This window comes from Triturus cristatus, chromosome 9 (assembly GCF_964204655.1).
Source record: "Triturus cristatus chromosome 9, aTriCri1.1, whole genome shotgun sequence".
Taxonomy (NCBI): domain Eukaryota; kingdom Metazoa; phylum Chordata; class Amphibia; order Caudata; family Salamandridae; genus Triturus; species Triturus cristatus.
In genome coordinates this window covers 1,151,405,147-1,151,412,728 of record NC_140592.1, presented here as the reverse complement: position 1 = coordinate 1,151,412,728, position 7,582 = coordinate 1,151,405,147, and the positions used below count along the sequence as shown (strand labels likewise).

The 7,582-nt window shown below is 31.9% G+C and overlaps 1 long non-coding RNA gene across 1 annotated transcript; it reads right to left on the bottom strand.

The window, feature by feature from the left end:
• Positions 1–6,321: 6,321 nt before the first annotated feature.
• Positions 6,322–7,311, bottom strand: LOC146799533 (uncharacterized). The gene is made up of 3 exons (XR_014969282.1): positions 7,251–7,311; positions 6,679–6,748; positions 6,322–6,589 (listed from the first exon to the last, which is right to left on the bottom strand). It is a non-coding gene; the product is annotated as an uncharacterized LOC146799533 (long non-coding RNA).
• Between the last annotated feature and the right edge of the window lie 271 nt (positions 7,312–7,582).

Here is a 7,582-nt window from a genome sequence, read left to right as displayed (position 1 = left end):
ATCTTAATTAAATATAGATTGGAGTGGGAATAGTAAATGAATTCAGTTCAGTGTCCAGCACATACTCTAATTAAATATAGGTTGGAGTGAGAATAGTAAATTAATTAAGTTCAGTGTCCAGCACTTATTTTAATTTAATATAGACTGGAGTGGGAATAGTAAATTAATTTAGTTCAGTGTCCAGCACCTACCCTAATTTAATATAGGTTGGAGTGAGAATAGTAAATTAATTAAGTTCAGTGTCCAGCACTTATCTTAATTAAATATAGAGTGGAGTGGGAATAGTAAATTAATTTAGTTCATTGTCCAGCACCTACTGTAATTTAATATAGTTTGGAGTGAGAATAGTAAATTAATTAAGTTCAGTGTCCAGCACTTATCTTAATTAAATATAGATTGGAGTGGGAATAGTAAATTAATTAAGTTCAGTGTCCAGCACTTATTTTAATTTAATATAGACTGGAGTGGGAATAGTAAATTAATTTAGTTCAGTTTCCAGCACCTACCCTAATTTAATATAGGTTGGAGTGAGAATAGTAAATTAATTAAGTTCAGTGTCCAGCACTTATCTTAATTAAATATAGAGTGGAGTGGGAATAGTAAATTAATTTAGTTCATTGTCCAGCACCTACTGTAATTTAATATAGTTTGGAGTGAGAATAGTAAATTAATTAAGTTCAGTGTCCAGCACTTATCTTAATTAAATATAGATTGGAGTGGGAATAGTAAATGAATTCAGTTCAGTGTCCAGCACATACTCTAATTAAATATAGGTTGGAGTGAGAATAGTAAATTAATTAAGTTCAGTGTCCAGCACTTATTTTAATTTAATATAGACTGGAGTGGGAATAGTAAATTAATTTAGTTCAGTGTCCAGCACCTACCCTAATTTAATATAGGTTGGAGTGAGAATAGTAAATTAATTAAGTTCAGTGTCCAGCACTTATCTTAATTAAATATAGAGTGGAGTGGGAATAGTAAATTAATTTAGTTCAGTGTCCAGCACCTACCCTAATTAAATATAGGTTGGAGTGAGAATAGTAAATTAATTAAGTTCAGTGTCCAGCACTTATTTTAATTTAATATAGACTGGAGTGGGAATAGTAAATTAATTTAGTTCAGTGTCCAGCACCTACCCTAATTTAATATAGGTTGGAGTGAGAATAGTAAATTAATTAAGTTTAGTGTCCAGCACTTATCTTAATTAAATATAGAGTGGAGTGGGAATAGTAAATTAATTAAGTTCATTGTCCAGCACCTACTGTAATTTAATATAGTTTGGAGTGAGAATAGTAAATTAATTAAGTTCAGTGTCCAGCACTTATCTTAATTAAATATAGATTGGAGTGGGAATAGTAAATGAATTCAGTTCAGTGTCTAGCACATACTCTAATTAAATATAGGTTGGAGTGAGAATAGTAAATTAATTAAGTTCAGTGTCCAGCACTTATTTTAATTTAATATAGACTGGAGTGGGAATAGTAAATTAATTTAGTTCAGTGTCCAGCACCTACCCTAATTTAATATAGGTTGGAGTGAGAATAGTAAATTAATTAAGTTCAGTGTCCAGCACTTATCTTAATTAAATATAGAGTGGAGTGGGAATAGTAAATTAATTTAGTTCAGTGTCCAGCACCTACCCTAATTAAATATAGGTTGGAGTGAGAATAGTAAATTAATTAAGTTCAGTGTCCAGCACTTATTTTAATTTAATATAGACTGGAGTGGGAATAGTAAATTAATTTAGTTCAGTGTCCAGCACCTACCCTAATTTAATATAGGTTGGAGTGAGAATAGTAAATTAATTAAGTTTAGTGTCCAGCACTTATCTTAATTAAATATAGAGTGGAGTGGGAATAGTAAATTAATTAAGTTCATTGTCCAGCACCTACTGTAATTTAATATAGTTTGGAGTGAGAATAGTAAATTAATTAAGTTCAGTGTCCAGCACTTATCTTAATTAAATATAGATTGGAGTGGGAATAGTAAATGAATTCAGTTCAGTGTCCAGCACATACTCTAATTAAATATAGGTTGGAGTGAGAATAGTAAATTAATTAAGTTCAGTGTCCAGAACTTATTTTAATTTAATATAGAGTGGAGTGGGAATAGTAAATTAATTTAGTTCAGTGTCCAGCATCTACCCTAATTTAATATAGGTTGGAGTGAGAATAGTAAATTAATTAAGTTCAGTGTCCAGCACTTATCTTAATTAAATATAGAGTGGAGTGGGAATAGTAAATTAATTTAGTTCAGTGTCCAGCACCTACCCTAATTAAATATAGGTTGGAGTGAGAATAGTAAATTAATTAAGTTCAGTGTCCAGCACTTATTTTAATTTAATATAGACTGGAGTGGGAATAGTAAATTAATTTAGTTCAGTGTCCAGCACCTACCCTAATTTAATATAGGTTGGAGTGAGAATAGTAAATTAATTAAGTTTAGTGTCCAGCACTTATCTTAATTAAATATAGAGTGGAGTGGGAATAGTAAATTAATTAAGTTCATTGTCCAGCACCTACTGTAATTTAATATAGTTTGGAGTGAGAATAGTAAATTAATTAAGTTCAGTGTCCAGCACTTATCTTAATTAAATATAGATTGGAGTGGGAATAGTAAATGAATTCAGTTCAGTGTACAGCACATACTCTAATTAAATATAGGTTGGAGTGAGAATAGTAAATTAATTAAGTTCAGTGTCCAGCACTTATTTTAATTTAATATAGACTGGAGTGGGAATAGTAAATTAATTTAGTTCAGTGTCCAGCACCTACCCTAATTTAATATAGGTTGGAGTGAGAATAGTAAATGAATTAAGTTCAGTGTCCAGCACTTATCTTAATTAAATATAGAGTGGAGTGGGAATAGTAAATTAATTTAGTTCAGTGTCCAGCACCTACCCTAATTAAATATAGGTTGGAGTGAGAACAGTAAATTAATTAAGTTCAGTGTCCAGCACTTATTTTAATTTAATATAGACTGGAGTGGGAATAGTAAATTAATTTAGTTCAGTGTCCAGCACCTACCCTAATTTAATATAGGTTGGAGTGAGAATAGTAAATTAATTAAGTTTAGTGTCCAGCACTTATCTTAATTAAATATAGAGTGGAGTGGGAATAGTAAATTAATTAAGTTCATTGTCCAGCACCTACTGTAATGTAATATAGTTTGGAGTGAGAATAGTAAATTAATTAAGTTCAGTGTCCAGCACTTATCTTAATTAAATATAGATTGGAGTGGGAATAGTAAATGAATTCAGTTCAGTGTCCAGCACATACTCTAATTAAATATAGGTTGGAGTGAGAATAGTAAATTAATTAAGTTCAGTGTCCAGCACTTATTTTAATTTAATATAGACTGGAGTGGGAATAGTAAATTAATTTAGTTCAGTGTCCAGCATCTACCCTAATTTAATATAGGTTGGAGTGAGAATAGTAAATTAATTAAGTTCAGTGTCCAGCACTTATCTTAATTAAATATAGAGTGGAGTGGGAATAGTAAATTAATTTAGTTCAGTGTCCAGCACCTACCCTAATTAAATATAGGTTGGAGTGAGAATAGTAAATTAATTAAGTTCAGTATGTAGTGGGAGTAGTATGTTAATTAAGTTTGGTAAATAGCAAATATTAGAATTAATTATAGAGTTGAATAAGAATAGTTAAATTTATTGGATTTAATTGACAAAAAATCTGTAGATTTTAGTTTGGGTTGGATAAAACATAGAAGTTATATCAGAATGCAAATTCCAAATTATTTTTAAATTAAATAGTAGATAGGAAAATAATATTTATTTTATAGTTGTTGGAATGTATATTCATTCGAGAGAAAATTTTGTTTATTATTACGCATATTTTAATAATTACATCATTGCAATAAACATGTCTGATATATACCATACGAACTGTCTAAAGCTATCGACCTATTACCTAGATTGAACTCTGGGTCCTGCCGATTTCGTCATACTACCCCCCGTTTTGACGTGTAAATATTTCTTATTGTTGAAACTCGCCTTGAAAATCCCATGTTTGTGCGAAATGCATTGGCTGCGGATCTGGTCTCACTAAATCTTGGAATAAAGGAATTCAAGCAAATACTCAACTACTGTGTGGATTCGAAACACAAAAGTTTATTTTGACATTAATTTACATTTCTTCCAATATGTTGCCTCTCATACTTGTGGATAATTGTTGTCTTGGTGGTCATTTGAGCAGCTGACCATTTGAGGTGGGCAATATTATCGTTACTGATAAAGTGAAAAGTCCAGGCTGAGCATTCACCTAAAACCGTGCTGCTTTAATTTTCAAACTTCCTATGTTTGTTTGGTTCTTTTATTTTGTAACCGCTCGCTGTTGTTTTGGGTTATTTTGGTCGAATCCAGGTCGCGGTTCGGAGCTGTTTCGCGTTTGAGAAGGTAAGAGTTATTTGCTTTATTATTAAATAGCTTTAAGTGTTTTGTGGAAGTAGTTATGTTGTAATAAGTGTGTATTGATTGATGTTTTAGAAGTTAGGGTGTTAGTAATAGTTTGTATACGGTTTTATAATTAACGTTGTGTTCCGTGTTTGTGGCTTTGTTAGTGTTTTGGTATTTCGGTGTGTTAAAGTTTTATAGTGTTTGAATAACGTTTGTAGTGAGGTTTGTACGTGCGTTTTGTGTGTTTGTGGGTGGGTGGGAATGTTTGTTTCTGTTTTGTAGGTTTTACGGAGAAGATATTTTCGTCGGTTTCAAACACCTTATTTTTTTAAAGGAAGTGTGTATTAGTTGTGTTTACTAATGTTTATTTAACACTTCCTTTATTGTTCGGGTTTCCAGGAGCGGTTATTTACTTTTTTTATATTTTTCGGGATTTTTATGGTTAATGGATAGTCATTTTTTGGATAGCTATGGATTTTGAACTCCCTGGATTTATTTGGAAGGAATGTTATTATCCCATTGGAGATACTACACAGGTAAGTTCATTTAAATATTTTTATTGTTGGTGGCGAAACCTTATATATTTAATATTGTTGTTGTGTACTTGGTTTGTTTAATTATGTTGTCTAAATATATGTCCATATAATTCATGTATATATTTTAGACCACATAATTAAATATGTGATATAATAAAGTGGATTATTTATGTTGTGATAGTTGTTTTAGTAGAATTGTGGGTTAATATTTAGAAAAGGGTTTAGAAGAGAGTTTGAGCTATTATATTTAAGTACTCAAGTCCTCTTGTGGATGGGTATAGCTGTACCTGTTGTTGTAGGTAATTATACATTTGAGTAGTTTGTCTAGACTGTTTTGGTTTTAATTGTAGGACAGATTGTTGCATTCTTAATTCTTGGAAACTTTGTTCCTTTTGTATGGCAATTAGTAGTTTTTGTAGTGTTGGAGTTGTTCTCCCAGTAGAAGTTAGGAATGCATTATGCCAGCCCTCGACGGCGTTGTTAGTTTTGGCTTGTTGGTTGAGTGTACTTACATATACATTCCACCAAGGTATTTGGAACTTGGGCTGACGTCTATGGCCTGATCTGTGCAATCTCCCCACCCAAGTATCCTCAAAATAATCTAACAGGGGAGATAACTTTACTTCATTTTGTTTGTAGAATGGACTTTCTAATAAAAGATTGTAATGTTCTGCAACATCTGTGGTTGGTACATAAGCTAGGGCTGTTAGAAGTTTTATTTGATGTGAAAAACTTATGTTAGTGGCGTATTCTACACTTAGTGAAGATTTTTGTAAATGTCTCCATATACATTGGTTAAGATGGAAGTAACATCCTTGGATAGCTGTATGGGGGTACAGTTTTAGAATGGAATTTATCATGGCTTGCTCAAAGTCTATGATAATTGTTTGAGGGTAAAAATCATTAGATTCTTGTTTTACTTTTCCTAGCATTTCATTATATGTTGTGTTTTGTTTGTTAGGTAATAGTGCATAAATTAAAGGTATGGAAGTGTTGTGATATTGACCGTGTATTGTGTAAAGCTGATAGAATGGTTTTGGGCATATTGTAAAGGTGCCATCCATCATCCATGTTTGGCATTGTTGCAGTTTAGTTATATTGTTTGCAGTAGCAAACATTATGATTCTTTTTTCTGGGCTTTTGTTATCAAAAAAAATAAAAGGTTCATTATTGTGGGTGATACTTAATTCTGGTGGAATGATGATCTCTTGAAAAGTTTTAGGGGATGGTATAGTTGTCGTGGTTGCTTTTTTGGTCCTAGCAATAGTTCTTTTTATAGAAGCAATTGATGGTAATTGGCCTCTTGCTTCTTTGGGCACTCTAGGTAATAGTTCTTTTAGGATTATACTTGTAGCAGTTTGTGAACCTGTGCTTAATTCTTTGATATTTTCAAGAGTTGATCTGACTTCTATTTCAGAGAGATTGGGTGGATGGTTATGCTCTCTTGTATATAGTACAGTTGTTTCTCTTGTTGTTGCTCGGCCGTAGCATTTGTTAGAATAATATTTAGTACACTTCCAGTTCACTTTTCGGTCCGTCTGCTTTTCTTGGGTGTATGTGTAACCCATGTAACACAATAGGAATTTTCCTTTCTGCGAAGTTATAAATTGGGCTTCTTCTGTCATCGTGATGTGTTACAATTCTGGAAAAAATGTATATGAAAATATATGCTATAGTACTTTATATCTTTATATGAAATTAGCAAAAAAGCATTTTTTTATATATACTTACCAAGTCTTTTTTGTTGTATTTGAATGAAGATGTTGTTTGTCGCAAAAATGTTGTTTAGTTGATTTAGTCTCTGAAAGTTAAAGAACATTTATTGTTGTGGTTGGTTTAGTTTTTTAAGTGGGGTGGTATTGCTGTTTGGTATAGACTATATTTTTATTGAAGAAACTTATTTTATTGTTTTACAAATTAACAATTCAAAAAACATTCCCCCACCTTCATCTGTCCCGGAAGTACCACACATTTATCATCAAGACCAATTATTCAGGAGAATGAACAACCTTTCCACCCAGTTCTCTACCCCCCCTCCCCCACCACATGTCAATGTACCCCCGTCTCCTACCCCTCTTACTATGTGCCCCTCCTGCCTAATAAATAAGATGCAGTAGCCTAACCTCTCACTAAGCAAACAGAGCCTACCCTCATGCCCAGTGGTATAGACTATAGGTGTTAATTTATACAGGTTTTTTACAATTTAAAAAAGAGAACATGGATTTGTTTAGGGGTTTAGGATGTTTTGGGGTTTGAGTAGGATTTAATTAATATTTTATAAAGTATTTTGATAGTATACTTACTTTTTAGTGAGTCTTTTCTGGCAATCTTCAATATTTTCTTTAGCTGTTTGGAGTAATATCTGTAGTGGAAACATAAAGAGATGGAATATATAAGTTAGTTATTTATTTGAGTAAAGATAAATTAGTGTTTTAGTTTAATTTGGCAGTTTAGTTAGAAAAGAATATTTACTTACGTTTTTAGAATAGTAATAGGATGTAGGTTTCTTCTGTTTAGTAGAGCTTCTTCTTCGTTCAATGCTTTGGTTTAAGGCACCGTGGAACACTTGTTTTAATTGGTTTATATAGTGGTTTCAAATTGTTTCTTGAATGTTATTGGTTGTTTTCTGTATGTG